Source organism: Pleurodeles waltl, chromosome 1_1 (assembly GCF_031143425.1).
Source record: "Pleurodeles waltl isolate 20211129_DDA chromosome 1_1, aPleWal1.hap1.20221129, whole genome shotgun sequence".
In the NCBI taxonomy this organism is placed as follows: domain Eukaryota; kingdom Metazoa; phylum Chordata; class Amphibia; order Caudata; family Salamandridae; genus Pleurodeles; species Pleurodeles waltl.
In genome coordinates this window covers 547,621,854-547,642,144 of record NC_090436.1, presented here as the reverse complement: position 1 = coordinate 547,642,144, position 20,291 = coordinate 547,621,854, and positions in this window count along the sequence as shown.

Genomic DNA, 20,291 nt, shown 5'->3' with positions numbered 1-20,291 from the left:
TTGCCCCCAAGAATAGTATCTCACATATTTGACAGATAAATGGCCATCCCTAATAGAGCCTTGGAATATAATAGCCTTTTAATTCAGCAGATGGAATAACCATCATATAAGTCTCTGAATAACTCAGATACCAACAATGTAAATCAAGCCCTATGTGTCTCTCTAATGGTTTCTGTGTTAATACTAACAATACTTAACTAAGTTTGTGTCTGCAGCTTTGAATGTTAGCATGCCTGGTCATTAATATGTGTACTAACATATGTATTTGTAGTTTACTAACAAGTATGAATAAAACTGAAAAAACATATTTTGCTATATTTTTGAGAATGTAATTCTTAATTGCAAACATGAAGGCTTTCTCATCTGGTGTATTACAAGTGACAGGCAACAATGCACTTGTAACATGGCAGATGGGCTAGCTGTCACATTACTGATTGAGTGTCCCCTCCACCAAACAAGAAACCAGGTCCTTCATCAAGTGGTTCATGAGGTGCACACTCCTGTGGTGCAGGGAAAAAGTAGTGGCCATGCTCAGATCTCTAATAAACATGATGTGTTGCACTACTGTGCTACCAAAACTGCTCTGTGTCATGAATAATATTCCTTGGCGATTACTTGAGGGGATGTTTGTAGTGTACATCCAGGTCTTGGGCAGGTCTATTAGCATACTATTGTCATAAAGGCGGACTGGCCTTCACCATTACAGGTTTTGTTGGAAGTAAGGTATATGAAGTATAGAAAAGTGATAGCAGATACTTACACATGTGAACACAGGGCATGGGCTAAGAGTCTACACATGCAGGGAACACTCCTGCCACCAACATTTCAGAAATTAAAGGTAACAATATGTGCCCCATTTTGAGTGTGGCAGATTAAATACTCCTTCACAAACATGCTGAACCCACATAAGCATATGGACCTTTAATGTGGACTGGATTTAAATCACATTTTTGACTGAGCATCCAGTTCATCTAACTCTATAGATGAGAAACAGTGTTAAGAGTCATAAACAATCTGCATGCTTTATAAATGTTATTGTTATTTTAAATCTGTATTTTAACAGAAATTGATCCTGATATAGAGGTTTGCAAACTGATACTCTGTCATGAAAGTGTCTGAAAATCCATCCACCTTATTACAAGTGCTACAGGATATAATGCACTTGCAATTAGGAGGAAGGGATATAAATGGCATCTTTACGGAACAACCAGTCTGACAATTTCTAAATCAGGCCACCCTCTGTGATATCACAGCGATAGGAAATCTTTAATGTACAATTTAAGAAGCTCCTTGATGTGTACTGAATTTTGTTAATTTGCTCTGTACTGTGCAACTGATGTGTGCATATGTCTGCTTTCTGTTTCCACAGGAGCAAACAAAGGAGGTGTTGGCCACACTTTGGGGGGCCATCAGGAGGGCCACTGGGAGTTGGAAGGTGAAACCACTAACAGTTAGAAAGCAGAGGTACTGAGGGTGAGCGGTGCTGGCCAGGAGGCAACCTCTCCATCCAACTCTGAGGCCTCTGACTCTGGCCAGCTGCTTGTCGCCATGGCCGAAACATCACAGGCCCCAAAACCTGGTCTCATTGCCACCAGCACCACTACTACCAGCACCAAACTCACTCCTGCCCCAAGTACTAACCTAGCACCCAGTCCATAAATAAACTAGGGACCCCTTTGCCCTGGGCACCTCTCCTCCTGTTCCCATCCTGCAAACACTGCTGTCAGAGGATTCTTAAAAACCTCTCTGTAGGACAGAAGGCATTGTTGCATGCCATCCAGGGTACCAGTCAGCAACCATCTGAAGTCATTGACAACCTGGATGACGTGCTCTGTCCGATCTGCCACACAGAGAGGTTCTGCCACTGTTAGTGGCTCCTCTGACACCAGTGCATCTGGCATGCTAGCCACTTGCCCTCCTTCTGCCCCATTCAAACACCTGACCCCACTGAAAAACCCACTCCAAGCTCTCATGCTAAACCTATGCCTTCTCCCCACTCTACTATTTCACCTGCCCCTAGATCACCCCCAAGCCCCATGTGAATAAATCACCATGTTTCTGTCGACAGAAATTGTACGTCATATATGGCAGCCAGAGTATGGACTTTCAGTTTCTTTCTCTGCCGTGTTTAGGCTGTACCACTGTTTACAGAGTTAAACAAGCATTTGCAGTGCAATAGGTCTCGCCTTTGCTCGATTAGAGCTATTAGCGTTGTAAACTCCTAACCGGACTTTTCTTGAAGACATAAACTGAAAATGAAAAGGAAAACAGTTTCACATAAGCGAGCAGACGGCCGCCATGAACATAAAGGAGACAGAGAAAAGGAAACAGATGTTTGCTCACAGTCAAACGTATTGGCAAAAGTGCAATTATCCATGTAACAGGGTCCATGTTATGCAAATCGCTCGACCGGACGAGATCGCAATGCGTAGGAAAGAAAAAGTAGTCCAGAATCCATGCGGAAAACACAGAGCCTCGTATGTTTTTAGTAGTTTACCGGTGCTCTCAAGGAGGGCTAAACACCGGAAAAGGCATGGCGTATGCATGCCGTTCACTAATTTAATAAAGCAAATTTTAAAAGGCAAGCCCACGAACCAACCAAACTGATGGGTGTGACAGAGTGATTACAACAAGGGCCAGAGCTGAGGATGGATGGCGGAATTTTGTTCGCCAAACTGCCATTCTCTAAATGGGAAGGATGGGCCTTCATGAAGGCAGGTGAGTGAACAGACAGTTTTCAACAGCCAGCCTGCATCCGCTTAACTGTAAATCAAGCCCAATAAGATTACCCAATTTATATGCAAACATTTGAAAGCACTTGAGAATGATGATTCTCGAACAGAATTATGTGAAAGGAGACCCATGTTCCAAAACTCTGTGGCAAACATTTTATGGAGATGGAACACAACAATATTTGAGTTAAATGCCAGATCTGTCAGGAGGTCTCTATGCCTACAACAGAAGGAGATTAAAGAAAAAGACTTCTACAATTAGAAATATGGTGGATTGAATTCCTAAAATCATACCATCCAAACGGATTGAATGAGATGGTTTCCTATACTTGTTTTTATTCATTCATGGACAATACCTGAACCATTACAAAGGCACAAACCACAAAATGACACAAAAAGCAATTTAGAATCCAAAATATCACAATAACAATGCAAATAATTGTGATTAATCAGTGATTTGGAGACATTTATTGAATTATGCTTCTGAAAGAGATTTGAATACAAAATGTATATGTGAATATATTGAGCAACAAGGTGGTAGTAAAACACTGCTGGTTGCGCTCTTTACAGAGGACCCGGACACAGTCTGCTTATTCTCCGGACATACCATTCCAACAGCTGTCAGTACTGCTGAACAAAGGGAAGTGGAGGGGGCTAGGAGAGTGGGAGCATTTGAAAATCTGTATATAGCTACTACTTATTATTTCTATATTTATTTACATGTAGAGTAAGTACTGATGAATATGTTCTTTGTAAGTATCTCAAAAAGTTGTCTCACGAATCCCAACATTGCTTTTCTTTATATATGTACAATACTTTTCTTCAATTTTTTAGTAATACATCTAATGGTAATCTGTGTTTGCCTTATTCGTTTATCCATTTTCACATACATAAGTACAATTTCAATTAACAAACATATCTTTATTTCCAATCTTATTTATGTATTACTTCTTTATTATAATTTCAGACAGTACGCATGTTAGCAAAAATACTTAACATAACCATAAATATAAATATGGAATATTCCCAACCCCACAAAAAAACAACAAAACAGCTAATGCTGATCTCACCAATACCTCATTCACACCCTCACATACCCAGACTCAACCAGAATACTATAAAATCTATACGATAAAAAGTCCAGAGACTAATACAAAAATCTTCTACAGTTTACACCAAGAGTAAAATTAAAGTCCTGTACATAAGGTATACAAAATCAAATATACCAGACAAATATTGATAAATTCTTCCTGTCCAATCATGATATAAGAAACAACATTTTTTTAAAAACATAACGAGAGATACTAGTTGGACAAAATTTCGGAACGCAGTGCCTATACGCATTTTGGTGTCACTCTCATTGGGAGGCCACTGAGGTAAACGTCATTCTTCATGGATAAGGCCACATCTTGTGGGTAAGTTTCTTAGAACACCATTTTTTATGGCTAAAGCCACATCTAGAATTTTTTCAAAGAACAAGATACAAACATCTTTAAGGTTCATGAGACAAGTATCCAACAATGATTAATATAAACACAAATTAAGAGACACCCGAGAGTGGAACAAGTGTCTAGATAAAATCCATCACCATATAGATTAAAAATAGTAATATGCCAAAGTGAGACAAACCTTCAATAGGTGCCACCTGAACTACCCAGCCTATTTGCGGGTTGTTCAATCCATCCACCAAGGTATCTAATGGTTAATAGTTAGATATGATTACCTTGTGGGTCAATTTCTTAGAATTCTCTCCTATTGATTCGAATTTCCAAATACATGTGTGGTCCTTCAATACAGAGCCTCTAAATTTTCTGAGTGATCAAAAGTTCACCTAGGGTTACCGGGAGCTACAATGCGATGGATGGTCTAAAAAATAATGATACATTATAAATACATTGCTCTTAACTATACTTGGTACCTCACATATGGTTCGCCGAACATTAAAAATAGCTACCTCAGGTTTATGTATCAATTCTGATCTCATAAGTCCTTACTTATATGCAAATCCTCAAATTATGATATGCAGTAACAAGTGCCATAAACCTGCAGATTGTAAAAAGAGAAAGTTATTAAGATTTAAAACTACACTCCAACCCGGAACTTCCTCTCACGATTAACTCGTAAGCATATATTTAAACAATATACTGGACTATTCCCAGTAGGGGTAAACCATTTTCCTAGTACTGTTCAAGTTGTAAGGAATCTATTCCTTAGTAATAATCTGCCCTTATTTGGTTACTTACCTGATTATACACTCCCGCAATGTATTTCCATCTAAATCACTGGCGTCTTCTCCAAACGTTAAGAGTCGCATTTAAACCGAAGCGATTGTGCGGTTCCTGCCTATTACGGCTTGACGCTCCATGTAAGCCAGAAGTGTACGATATCAAGATACAGTTCAAATGCAGCCGCCATCTTGTAAGGGAGAAAACCAAAGGGTCTTAATGATAGAGAGGGCCGCTGTAATGACTGTGGAGTGTTCGACAGATTTGCCCACAATATCAGTTCAATAAATAGCTTAGATCCACTTCTACCATTTGATAATAACATATGAGCAAGAACGAAAAGGGGGCACGCCATATAATTACACAACATGTGTTGTTTATCATGCCGTCTAGTAGTCGTATTTAGAGCAAATCAATAATGCAATAATAGTCTGAACTACATGATGGTCTACATGTCCCAGAAAGGACAATATCAACACACGACTTCAGTACCAGCCGCCATCTAAGGGAAAGAGATCCAAATGATCTTAACAATATTGATACTTCTGACAAGGCTGCTGCCTCAGATACGAAGGATACATTCACAGTCAGCAGTAGCATCAAGGAAAAGTTACGTCGGATCATACAGAGGGGCCGCTCACCTGCAATGAGTAACTTAATATACTATATATCGAGAATTGTCTATACTCTCATACATACAAAAATTATGGGACCAGTGAAGCCCACCATAGTAATACATAGATCATTCAAAGGTAAAGTATATTCTCCTGCAAATAGAACTGTAGGACCAGTTCAAACCCTAATGGCAAAACCTAAATTAATTTAAAGGACAAGTACAATAGAACATATCCTTTTAGACCAGAGATAGAAGTCTCACCCCTCTAGGGGTATAGAACGATTGAAATACATTCATGTAACTGAACCTCCTAAGAGAGGGTACAATTAGGGATATACTTCTCCTAGTTACTTTCGGATTATCACATTATCCCATGGTATGTGTTCACTGAAGCCATTCTTACATGTGTTCAAGGTAAAAATCCAATACACCTCTTACTTTCTCCTGATTTGATTACATTCATTTTCATGGGTGTGCTTAATTTTTTCCAAGACTGTCCACCTAAGGTCATCTCTGTGATGTCCCATGGCTTCCCAATGCTGTACCAGGGGAGCTCCCTCCCTTCTATTCTGAATATTGGATTCATGTTCTGATATTCTAACTCTTAGTTCACACCCCGTTTCTCTCACATATCCTTGTATGCAGGGGCAGCAGATTAGGTACACACAATTTGATGTTCTGCAGTTAGTCATGTAATTAAGTTTGAATTCCTTATGTCTCCATAGTAGAGTATCTGATATGATGGCTCCTGGAGATGCCTTACAGGTCCCACATTTATGATTACCTCTAATGGGTTGCTGCCCCATAATAGATTTTTGACAGAAGCCCTTATCCTTAGGTATGGCTAATCTAACCAACCGATTACGGATATTTTGATTCTTCTTGAATGCAAGTAGTGGTTTGTCAAGGTGGGGGCAAGTCTTGATTAGTATTAAGAATATGCCAGTTTGTCCAGATTATTTTTATAATTTTCTCATGCAAATTAGAATGCTGATTTACACATACCACTTGTTCTGTCGAGTTTTTATTTATTTCTTCAAACATGCTGTCTCTATTGAAATATTTAGCTCTTTTGTAGGATTCCCGTATGAGTCGTTTGGGGTAACCTCTTATCGATACTATCTGCTGTAGCATCTCCGCATGGTTATCATAGTCTGCCAGGTTGGTACAATTCCTATGAATATGTAGGAATGGGCTAAAAGGTATGCCTTGCTTCTAGCTTCTAGGTTGAAAACTGTTGAAATGTAGTATAGTATTCTTTGTTGTGGATTTGATGTATAGTAACACTTCTTTGGCTTGATTGTTGTGCCCTATCCAAATATCCAAAAACTAAACTCTCTCCCTGCTCTTGTGGATGGTGAATTTAAGATTAGAGACACAATCATTAATCCAATCGCAAAATTCGTTGAGCTGTTCTTCATATCCTGACCAAATAAAGAAGATGTCATCTATATATCTGGACCATAAGAGGACATTTTCATAGAAGGGCGCCACCTCATTGTATTAATGGGTTTCTTCAAACAGGCCCATATAGATATTGACTACACTTGGAACACAGGCTGCCCCCATGTTGACTCCTTTCTTCTGCTGGTAGATGTCCTCATCAAACTCAAAGTAGTTCTCTTCGAGAACTATCTTGAGACATTGCATTACAAATTTTAGGTGGTCCGACATGCCCTCTTTTTTGAATGTCCGAGAGACTGCTTTCAGAGCTTGCACCTAAGGGATGTTGGTATAGAGTACCTCAATATCCATCGTCACTAAGATTTGAGTTTCTGGGTCAAAGGTTATACCTTCAAGCTTAGAGATAATATGCCCAGTATCCCTGACATAAGTTGGAAGACATACAACTCTCTGTTTAAGGAACTTTTCCACATACTTAGATACGAGATAGTTTGAACCTGAAACATTCTCCCTGCCTTTCAGTTTTGAAGACTTTACAATAGGCATTCTAATGGATTCTAAGGGTGGTGTACACTGATAGATATTTTGATATCTGACACAGAATTCGGATGCACAGTTTAGTTTAAGTTTCATTATTCACAAGGGGTGGTGCTCCCTAAATGTTTCCCCCTCCCTCACCTCTGGAGGAATTCAGCCTGTGCTGCCCAAATGTCCATCTGTGACTGCTGATGCACCTGGAAAGAACACCTACTGTTAGGTATCCAGGCATACTTCTGAAATATTGTTTGGCTTCTCATGGCAAGAAAGCATCTATGGTACCATCAGTAGATGGATTATTTTTATAATGTTCACTATCTACTCTTTGGTTTAGGTTTCCACTACCATGATGGTAGTGGATAGACAACCGCAAAGACATGGGCAGAGATGATGGGGCCATATACTTGATGAACTGACTATACGATGCCTGTTAGGCATTGCCATAAAACCCAAAAAAGGCAAGCTCAAATATAGGCTTACCATAATAGGCCATATATTTATTAGCCAAAAGATGAGTGGAAATACACTGTGTTAGACTTAGTGGACCACAGATAGCTGGATAAGAGATATGGCAGAATGGTCACTGTTGGAGGAAGGGCTTATGAAGGCAGCAACAAGGGATGACCAACTCACAGAGAACTTAGCTGACTGGGCTAGGATGGTACTGGAACTGTGGGAACCTCCAGACACTAGAACACCAAGAAATGTTGTTGCCTGAGAAACAATAAAATATAGATAGTTGGCAGAAATAATAGGAGGCCTAAACACAGATACAACAGAACAAAGTAAGCTGAATATGTCTAGAGGATGGGTCCCGAATTATCCAGAGCACACAACAACCTAAAGTAGAAAATGATGTGTATATAGTTGAATAAATATGAAGGAGTTTTATTTAGATATCAAATTAAAACTGGTAATACCACATCAAATAGGGATAAGTGATCCTGACAAAACATGTGTTAGCTGCATCGGCTGTATTCATTGTGATCTGATGTGATTTACAAGCAATGTATCTTTGGAAAGCCTCAAGGACATACTATCTCTTTGTATTTTGTCTTCTGTATAGAACAATATTGTCTAAGTCTACTGTTATAGTTACTGTACTTCTCATTTGGGACTACAGTATGTATTTTAGATATGATAATATCTATTTGATGTGGTAGCACAAGTTTTAGTTTGATAGCAACATAAAAATCTTTCATATTTCTCTAACTATATACACACCATTTTCTGCATTACGTTGCCTGGATGATAGGGCTTCCTTTTTCCCCCAACAAGGAGAATGAAAAAGAATGGAGGTGTAAGACAATCTCATGCTGCTGAGGGCAGAATAATTAGGGAGGAAGAGCGGTCAGATCAGGAATCAGGGTGTGTAGAAAATCCATGATAAAGGTCTGAGCATGCAGGATATTGATTTGTTCAGATTTAGATGTAATGCTTTCTATGAACATGACTATGATGACTTGTATCTTTTGTTTTCTTCATTCGTGTATCTATCTAGAAAGAAAGTGAAAAATAAAGATTGTTTTTTTTTAAAACAAGACTGTCTATACTATTGTTGAGCATTATGGATTGCAGCAATAGGGAGTGCAGATCTTCAGAATGTTTGAGGAATTCTGTAAGCAGCAGTCATTGGTTCTGACATGTTTTTTCTTGGTATCAAGGTAGGTCGAAAACCAGGTAGATTTAAGCTTAATCATAAAAAAGAACTGAGATAAGAAAGAAGCATATGGGTTGAGACGACTGGTACTATTGTTCCTCACCACAGTCCTTCAAACTTGGTGGAGACCTCTAGCCTGATTTATTAATTTTCCATATGCAAAAAGTGGTCACAAATTGCTCACTGACTTTTTGTGAATGGAAAGGAATTTTTTTAACCGATCTATGTACTAAGAGATCAGTTCACAAAATTCAGATTCTTAGCAGGTTGCAATTCGACCTACCTCATTAATATGCATGAGAGAGGTCGCTAATTGTGATCCACTATGAGTGACTCGAGTCACAGACATGGTGACTTGTCTATGACTGCATTTAAATAAAGCAATCTTCTTTTTAAATTGAAGCCCGGTTCCTAGAAAGGAAAACAGAAAGCGTTATAAACAAAATGAATACTTAGACAAACCTTTTTTTAGGAGTAGGCAGGGGGTCTTTATCTACTCATAAAAACATTTATAGCAACATTTTCAAAGGGGAAGGGGTCCCCTATGGACCACACTCCCCTTTGTGAATGGCTTATCAGTTTTAATTGCTGGCAAAATATTAATATTTTGCCCCATATTTCGGTCACAAAACATTAACACGTTCCATAAAGAATCAGTATTTGGAAGGCAAGCCCTTAACACTCCCTTTCTAAATAGTATTTTGTTAATAATTATTTAATTCATTTAATACTTGGAAACCCTTTTATGAATTTTTAATTGGGTTTAGTAAATTACAAAAAGTGTTTTAGCGGCCGCAAACCTTCAGATTTATCTAATCTGATGGTTTATCACTGTTAAAACACTGCACACCATGCCCTTCATTTACAATCAAGAACCCGGATATTACTCCAAAAGGTAGCAAGTAAAGAGAGGGTCAAATCCATACCAGAAGGGCATTGATACAAGAAAAGCACATAGCTTCAATTTTTAATGCCTGTTGGGAAATGGGTTCCACCACATAATTTTGGATTTTGACACAAAGGAAAAGTAGGACGAGGAATGATGAAAAGTACAAGTAAATGATACTAGCATTCTGTTTGACCTGTCAGCTCTTGGCATGGTTTCTCCTGTACTTTTTGCTTCTCATCTCCTGTTTTTGATCCTGTGCTAAATGTAATTTTTGCTGGCTTTAGGTCTCTGGGCACTTTACCACTGCTGACCAGTGCTAAAGTGCAAATGTTCTCTGTCTGGGGTCCCTGAACTCACAATTTAAAAATAAATATTTTAGTAAAGTTGTTTTTTAGATTGTAAGTTTGAAAATGCCACTTTTAGAAAGTGAGCATTTTCTTGTTTAACAATTCTCTGCATCTGCCTGGCTGCTGAATACATGTCTGGGTCAGAGTGATAGTTGGGCTGTTTGTGAATTCACTCCAGACAGTGACACAGACGGAGCTGAGGTGTGTCCTGCATATCCTGATGAGTCTTCCTGGGCTAGAGTGGGAGGGAGGAGCTGACACCTGCACTTGAAAAGGCTGTGCCTGACCTCACACAATACAGTCCCCAACCTCCTAGAGTTTGGCTGGTGCAGGGCAAGGAAGAGACAGGGTCTTGTGCACTACAAAGACTTTCCTTTGATGTTTGCCTACTTCAAAGACAGAAATGAGTATAAGTATTGGACTGCTGACCCCATAACTTTAGAACACTTCTGGACTGAGGACATTTTGCCAAGAAGAAGATCTGGATATTGTAGGAGGAACTGCCACTGTGCCTGTTGATTTGCTGTGCTGGCCTGCTGCTTGCTGCTTCTGTCCTGGGAGTGACAAGAATGGACTTTGCTTTCCAAGGTTCCTAAGGGCTTGAACTGAGCTTGCCTCCTGATGTGAAGTCTCAATGACAAAGACTTCATCTGCCATTGCCTGTGCTCTTCTGCTAAGGGTCCTGACTTGCTAAATGCTGCTAAATCCAGTCCCTGGGCCCTTTGAAGTGGGAGTTAGTAACCTGAGTGAAACTCCACGCACTGAGGCTGTTGCGGCAGAAAAATGGACGCAGCGCCTGTCTTGTGGCTGTGAAATCGACGCATCAGCTGCTTCAGCGCAGAACCATTAGTGCAGTGCATCTGGATTTTCCATGCATCCATGGAATGATTTCTCTACATCAACGCTGCTCCGCACCCAGGAAACAACACATCACTAGTCTGGCAGTAAAAGAATCCACGCATCGCCAGCTGGGTGGGAAAAGAATTGAGGCATCGCCAGCGGGGCGGGAAAAGAATTCACGCATCACCTGTCCAGCTGAAAATACTCGACACATCACTTGTGTTTCAGACGCATCACCTCCTTTGCGGCCCGCATCATCTTCGTTTTTGACAAATCCAAGGTACTGTCTGTTATAAGGATTCAACCACTGATTTCTCAGGATTAAGACTCTTTTAAACCTTAAAAAGTGATAATTGTATTTGTGTATGTTGGAGTTTTATCATTTTGGTCTTGTTTTACTCACATAAATATTGATTATTTTTCTAAACTGGTGTTGAGTACTTTTGTGGTGTTTTCATTGTTATTGTGTGTGTGTATGTACAAATACTTTACACATTGCCTCTGAGGTAAGCCTGACTGCTTGTGCCAAGCTACCAAATGGGTGAGGAGGAGTTATCTGAGCTGTGCATCTCCCTTGCCCTGACTAGATTGAGGGTCCCTACTTGGACAGGGTGTAAACTGATGGCCAAGAGACCCCATTTCCAACACATTCCAGTAGTTTTGATTATCAAGTTGCAATCACGACAGTCAAGGAAAAACTTTCATGTTCAAATACAGAAGGATACAGACTACTTGGAGAGATAGTGCAGACACCAATAAACGACAACGTCCTTCCGGCTTCCCAAGGGCGGATGACAAATGATGTTCACTAATTTCTTTAACCGTATCTCTGCCCTCTTAATGACTGCCAAAACTTGAAAATCGCCTGCTTTAAATTGCATGATTTTGTTTTCCAACCATTGCGTATTTCCTTCTTATCTCGTTGAAAATGGGCTTTGTAAACTCAAGAATTACTCTTTGAACCTGTTCACTGTTCTTTAATGGTGATGACTGGAGAGCCACGCAATGGCATGGTGGGAACATTTGCATCTATTTAATGCCAATCAAACACGTTCCATGATGCGCTTTGTTTCAATGAAGACTTCTGTGGATATCAAGAGCAATAAAAAGCTTGTGTTTAACTTAGTGGTGGCCATAAGTGAGCATGGATGCCGCAAGGGGCATGTGACATCCTGTAGACACCACAGTGGCACTGGCCTTTTAATCAAGTTACGTTACAGGAACAACCCAAACAAAGGGGCAACAATAGATACAGACAGATCGATTATATTAATATTGATTCACCGACTACAGACACCTGTGCAGTGAAAGCATGTTACAGACATATTTAAAGATACGGAGATGCACAAAGATAGGTTGATATAGGGATAGAGAGTGAAGATGGAAACTGAAAGAACTCTCCGAGTTCCGAGGCCTTGCCTTTGAAACACATCCACGTCTGGCGGCTGCAGCGCACACACCTGCAAGAAACATTACTAGGTTGCACTGATGATGTGGTTTTGTTTTCTAAGAGCGATGTTCGATGCATTGACTTGTCCCTGTTAATAGAGGATCCTTTTCCAGAAATCCACCACAGATGAAAAGCTCTGGTCTGGTTAGTGCGTCAATGTGTCAAGTCAGGGGAAAGAGAGCCTAGGGTTTCAGTTTCTAAGACCCATGTAGTATTCACCAGGCTGGTTGCTTTCCTTTCACAACCCGCCCATTCACCCAGCAACACATATAAAGCGACTTGTCTATGGCAGTGGAAATCTGATGACACCGACAGTGGCATGAATAACCAATAGGTGCCCACGGCATGAGAGCTCTCGCTGAGTGAGGACCAACAATGCTCACAAGTATATGGGGAGTGTTTTCAGCACCGAACAAGGGGCCACCCCACGCTTACATGTAAAAATCAAGGTGGAGAGGAATGCAACGTGTAGGTATGTAACCTTCCAATGGAACTGCCAGCAAAAATCAGGGACGTGATAGATGGCGTGCGTGGTTGCTACGGGTGGAGTGTTTGGACTAGAATTGAACATGTATTTGTGGAACTATTAATAGTATACTAAGCGGCGTAGCACGGGTGATATGGACTCTAATACAAACTAGAGACCTGCCCCCACCAATTCTGTTTGATAGTAAGGACCCGGAGGACCCTGCTGCTGATAGCTAAAGTCCTTTCATTTCTGCCAGTCAACCAAAATCCCAAAAGAAAGCTTATTTTGTAAACATGAGAACTAAGCCCTGCTACTTTAGTACATATTTTTTTATTTGATGGCGTTTTAAGAAAAACATACCCATCCCAATACATGGTAAAGAGCAAAATGAAAAACATAAATTGACACCTTCAAGAGTGTCCCACTTTGCAACTCTGGTGTGCTCATTTTGGATTCCACATTAAGGGCCTGATTCACAAAAATAAGTTACAACTTTCGGTATGCAGAAACTTATGAAAAAAGTGTAAGTTACATGTCTCCAACCCCCAGGGTAAAGCAATTGGCTTACTGTTGTGTGAGTGGCTGAGGTCCCTCTCCAAACCCCTCCATGAGTTCCCTAACCCTCTCTTACTCCTCCTTAATTTCATCTCCTTCAGTAGTAAGTCTGCTATTCCCACTCACTCACCTGTGTCCTTCTCACATTTACTACTAAAATCTATACTTACATGTGCGGAAATTCTACAGTCAGTGGGGAGAACTCCACACACATAAATATAGGCAAAACCTACACTTTGTAGTATGTTTTGTAGTACTTCAAAACATACTACCAAATGCAGTTTGAGAATCGGGCAATGCTCTGATGTGATAATGCAGTCTGGAAGAGCATTATCATTTTAAACTCTAGTATGCCGGAGCAAAATGATACATTCAAATGTGTGATACAGCCGATACTAACAACACACATTTATTTACATTTTCACCAGCTTTTTGCTGGATTACCACACAACTCTCAATGAGTTTTGTTTTTATAATCAACAGTTGAGCATCTTATTAATGATTGCTTATATGTCATTTTTGCTGAACACACTCTTCTATATTTTTAACTGCAGTTTCCATTTGAAAATGACAGTAAACATTCACCCAAAAAATATATGCTAGAAAATTAGCATTTTAGTATACACATTAGGTTTTCTATTATTCCTTACTTTGACATACGTGCTTCTCCACGTCAATGAAAATGCTATAAAATGCCTCAGGTAGGTAGGCCCTCCATTTAGTGCTTTGCCTTAATTTATTTTGTATCTTTAATGCTCATCCAGCCATAGATGCTTCAAAAGGCATTTGGTGGACTAGAAGTAGTGTCAGAGGGGAGTGAAAAGATGAGAAAGGATCAGTACTGTAGCAAGGATGCCATTGGCCCTAGTGTAAGCTAGTAAAATGGCACCTTTGACTGCTGTTGCAATAGTAAAACACAGCAATCATTAGGGTTCAATGGGCACTCAGGGCTATGGGCCCATGTGTCATTGCACCTGCTAGACCAATGGTAGGTACACCCCAGCCAAGGATGCCAAAAAAAGAGCATGGAGTTAAGCTGGATCGGCTGGGATTTTCACCATTTGAACATACACACATGGTCAGATCATTTTTTTAAGGCACATGGAGGTTAAATGATTTGACCAGACTCACCAAATGCTGAGTTGAAGCTGGGACTCAAACCTGGTTCCCCAGTTGCAAACTCAGCTGCTCTGGCTATTAGGCCACATTTCCTCCCATTATAGGAGCATGTTTGGCAAAAGATTAATAATTGGTGAGCTGCCATGTCAAGGCAGCCGTAATCCTTGTTTTCATGGCTGGGATTTGTTTCTCCCCAAAAAACTTGAAAGAAACAAGGTCCTGTACTGGACCATCTGCAAATGCTCAAACCATGTTCTTGTTTTTTTAACCTCTGATGGGTCACTCTGGGTCCCCCACAAATACCTTAGGTCAGGATATCCCTACCCAGCCCCCTTAAGCCCTTTTTAAAAAACGTTTTCAGGACTTGGGAAACTGAGCCCCGTAATGACTGACACAACATTTTCTTCACAGTTCGGCCAGCCATTTAGATTGCAAGATACAGCGGTAATGGCAACAGTACAGTGGTAATGAAATGGCAGATGGGAAAAAAAGCTCCATCAGCCAATCAGAAAGTTTTTTGTTTTTTTTTAATTTTCAGGACCGCAGGACTCAAGTGAGACCAGCCTTTCAGATAGACCTAACTTTTTAACCCCTACATGACTAACACAAGCACTCTTTAAATGCTAATTTCTCAAAAATGTCTATACTCCAAATCAAAAAAGTGGCCTTTCTTAGAAAAGTTCTGACTTTTTGCCCAATTTGGTGGCATTTCATTGAGTCTTTTTTGTGTATGCGAAAGCAAAGTTTGCTACAGGAATTAACATGATAAATCATTTTTTGGAAGGTCTGAGGCTCATGGACTTTTTTGGAGAGTTTCATGTAGATTCATCAAACAGCACCAAAGTTATTAGCAAAGCAAAAAATACTTTTCCTGTGGAAACTCTGACCTAACTATAACTACACAGTTAGAACTGTCACTGGGCTCCCTGTCTGTTTGACAGGGGCTCAATCCCAGCTGCCCACTGTCAATATCTGCAACAACAAGGTTTGAGCCCAGCAAACAGCACAAGTCCCACACTTGAACAGCTAATGAAGAAGTGATCTATTCACTAGTAAAGTCCATGGGGAACATTATGCGTTTTGACCGAACAAGTACTCTTGGTCACACAGAGAGCACTGGTGGTGTTAATAATAAAATAACAACAGATGGTGAAAGCATGCTCCTTTGCCCTAGAAAAATTACCCAAATCCAAACAAAAGAACACTCGCAATTCAAAATGATTTTTACTATAGGCAGTAGTTCATCTCGCTGTGGCCAATCTAAATCATTTCTGCTTTGGGACACCTTAAATCTTTGTCAATGGTGCAATTCTTGGCACAATCCCGAGCCCAAAACAAAAGGGAGTGGCCTACAATTCAGATGCAAACCATGATCCTGGTATCCTAGCACAACGCAGAGAAGGAGTTGGTAGCCGAATGAGAAACGTTCTGGAAGAGTATATAATCTGGAAAGGGAAAAAAACATTTCAGATATCTAGCTTCAAGACTGGTTTCTGTTAGTGAGGTAGAACAGTAAGTTAGTTAGCAAGTAACTGGCATTTCTTTTGTAAATTGTGATTGGAAAGGAGGAACGACTAAGGAGGAAGTTTGCTACTATTGATTTAAACTCATTAGCAGAACAAGAGGACTGTCAATCGTAATATTTGGAGCCTTCTGTGGAGCACACTATGCCTGATGAACTTTAGAACTGAAGACAAACTTGTAGCATGCTCCTATATGGTTGCCTAGGAAACTGATTTGCTTTTCTATTTAAGTAGAATTGGAATGTAATGATTTCTTTAACTACATATTGATAATTATAGTTGCCAAATAACATGAAGGTTGTGGAAAGAGAGAAAGGGCGAAGTTACTGTAAATATGACAAAACACAAGCAAATACACCAGCGTCAAGCAAAATAACACACTTGTACAGCTACATGAACTGTTTACCAAGTATAACTAACCATGTGCAGAGGTGCAGAAGTCCACTATATGTTGAATGCGTTATTGTGCTATTTTGTTATGGTAGAAAGCTCTTCTCTGGGCCCGCATATATCTGTTTGAAACTGAAAATTAAATAGTGCACATCAGCATAGGTCTTAAATTGGGTAAGAGCACATTCTAGAAACTGAGCATGCTTTGGAATCAGGTATGAGACAGCTGCAACATTTCAGATCTTGAGAGATCTTTACTTTCTTCTCTTGCATCCTGAGAAAGAAACTGCAGGCCAATCCACATGGAAGCTTTTTTTTGTTTTTTTACAGAAAGTGGGTTGGTGCTAGGTGTACTAAAGGGCTGATATTGGTGTTTACAAAGTGGAATCAAAGCTCACTTTGGACCGTAGTTGTCCACCAAACATGACTGTGGTATACAAATATTATAGTTAAAGTAGCAGAAAGAATAGTTTAACGTGGGGAAAACTATGTGACATACTTTGCTAGTAACCAGTGAAACAATGCAAAATAAAGCTTGAAAGTAGACCTAGGAGGTAGTATACATCCTTTAAACGGTAAACAGCTGAAGAATTTTAATTCCTTCTGGTGTGCGTGAAGATTAGACAAACTGAAATTCAAAGTCAAACTGAAGTACTGTGCTTACTAAGACATCCCTGAAAAACCTCAATTAAACAGTGCACAACAGCATACACCTTAAGGTGGGATACTACCCATTATAGAAAGTTTGTATGCTTTAAGGTCGGATGTGAGGCATCCGTTCCCCTGTCTGCAAAAATAATGCTCACATACAGAATTAAACAAATATTTTTATACTCCACTTCTTTAACCTTTCACAAGCCACCATTTCTGAAAAGTGGGTTGCTCCTAGGCGTACCAAAGGGATGAGATTCACCTTTAGAAAGTGGACTAAACTGTCAATTTGCAGCTTACTCTTCCACTGAACATGACTGAACTGTAGAAGTACTATATCACAAAATGCAGAAACAGTAATTTAATCCAAGAACAACTATGTGAAATACCCTCTTAGTAACCTGTGAAAACATGCACATTAAGTCTGAAAATAGGCCTGAAAAGTCCTTAAAATCTTTTAATATATAAACAGCTACTGAGTATTTTAACTTCTTGTGGTTTACGTAATCGCTGGAGTAGGTGAGACAGAAAAATCCAAACTGAAACTCAAGCAACTTATCTGTGCTTCCGCAACACCTATCTAAAAAGTAATAAACATGCACTGCAGACCAGCCTTAATGTAGACAACTACACATTCTAGAAAGTCAGTATGCTTTGGAGTTAAGTATGAGGCAATTTCATATTTTGAGATCTTGCCAGATCTTCCATATCCTCTCTTGCATCCTGAGAAAAAACTGGAGGCCAGTCCACTTGAATCCTTTTGGAAGCAATCTTCAGAAAATGGCCAAAAAGTAGATTGCTGCTAGGTGTAAAAATGGGTGAGGTTCGTTTTTAGAAAGTGGATTGAAAACGTACTTTGTTGCTTAGAGGTCCACTGAAACTGACTGAAGTATATAAGTACTATATCTCAACAAATAGAAACAATAGATCAACCTGGGAAGAAGTGTATGGAATACCCCGTTAGTAACCTGTTAAAACACAGAAAATGAAGTGTAAAAGTCAGCCTGAAAGTCCTTAAAACTATTCAATCTGTAAACAGCTACAGAGACTTAATTTATTGTGGTCTGTGTGATGACCAAGGAAAATACAAACCGACACTGAAGTAATTGACCCCTGTTGGTAAGAAATCCGTCTAAAAATGTATAAGCAAATATAGCATACCACCATAAGTGTTAAGGTTGGATTCTGCACATTTTAGAAAGTGAGTATGGTATGGAGTCGGGTATGAGACAAGTCCAAAACACCATATATACAGCCACCTTTACTTTCTCTCTCTTCCATCGTTAGAAGTAAATTATAACACAATTTATATAAACCCGTTAGAAACATTATTCATAACCTGTCCAAAAATTAGGATACATGTAGGTGTACAAAATGAGTTAGATTAGTTTAAGAAACATACTGAAAACCTATTCCGCACCATAGACTCCTCTGAACGTAACTGAGATATAGAAGTCGCACATCTGAAAAAAGTAAAAGTAGTATTTCATCCCGGGGAAAAGTATGTGCAATACTTTGTTAGAAACCTACGAAAACATGTAAAATAAGATCTCTAACTAGACCTGAAATGTACTTAAAATTATTTAATCTATAAGCAGCTGTAAAGATTTAACTTGTAATTGTTTGCATGATGACTTGAATAGGTGGCAAAGGGAAATGCAACCTCAAACTCATGTAACTTGCTTGCTCTTCCTCCCACACCTATCTGAAATGACATAGTCAAACAGTGCACACCAGCACAAGCCTTAAGGTAGGAAACTGCACTTTCTAGAAAGTTAGCGTGTGTTAGAGTCAAGCATGAGGCAGATCTTCAGAGATCTTTGCTTTCCTATCTTGCATCCTGAGAAAGAAATTTGAGCTTAACCCACATGGAACTTTTTGGAAACAGCATTCAGAAAGTGCCTGAAAAGTGAGTTGCCCCTAGGAGTACTGTAGGAGTGAGATCAGACGTTAGAAACTGGACCTAAAATGGACTTTGCAGCTGGCTCTTCCACTGCACATGACTGCTGTATACCAGTTTTGTATCTGAAGAAGTAGAAATAGCAGATTGCATTGTAGAAAAGTATGTGGAATACACAGTAACCCTTGCAACAATTTATTGTGTAAACAGCTGCAGAGTCTTAACTTGTTATGGCCTCTATTATGTCTGGTGTAAATGTGAAAGGAAAATCCTAACTGAAACTGGAGTTCTTGCTTCCTAATACATTCCTCTAAAACTGGTAATTAAACAGTATGCACCAGTATAGGCCTTAAAGTGGAAAACTATGCATTCTAGAAAGTCAATATGGTTTGCAGTCGGATATGAGGCAGGTCAAACATTTCAGAGCGAGAGACATCTCAAACAGGTCAGAGCGAGAGACATCTTTAGTTTCCTCTCTTACATCCTGAGAAAGAAATTGGAGCTCAACTCACATGGAACCCTTTGAAAACACCCTTAACCTGTTCTTAACTTGTCAAAAAATAATAAGTGCTGTGTCCAAATTTCTGCTCAGAAGCCCCCATCCTGTGCTGTAGTAGGTCGGTGTGTCACATACCAATATTGTGAAGTCTTAATTCCACCTCATGTCTTTTTAATCCACCACCAGACGCTCCCAGCTCCTTTATCTCACTCTTACAGGTTCCAGCTTTCTCCATTTGTTATGTTTTTCCATTTTTCTTTTCTTCCTTCTTTTCCTTGTTGTGTTATTTTCACTCTCTTGCTCTCGGTCAAAATCTGTTGGGGAAAAATAAGTGGGGGTCCACAAAAATAAATTCTGGTGGGCCCAACCCACAATTACAGGTTCAAATTAAGTTCAGCCCTTCACAAAGTCTCTGACGAGTGGGCTGTTGCTAAACAGTGTTTAATTTGTGCTTGTTGTTTCTGGTGCAGAGCACCAGCACTTAT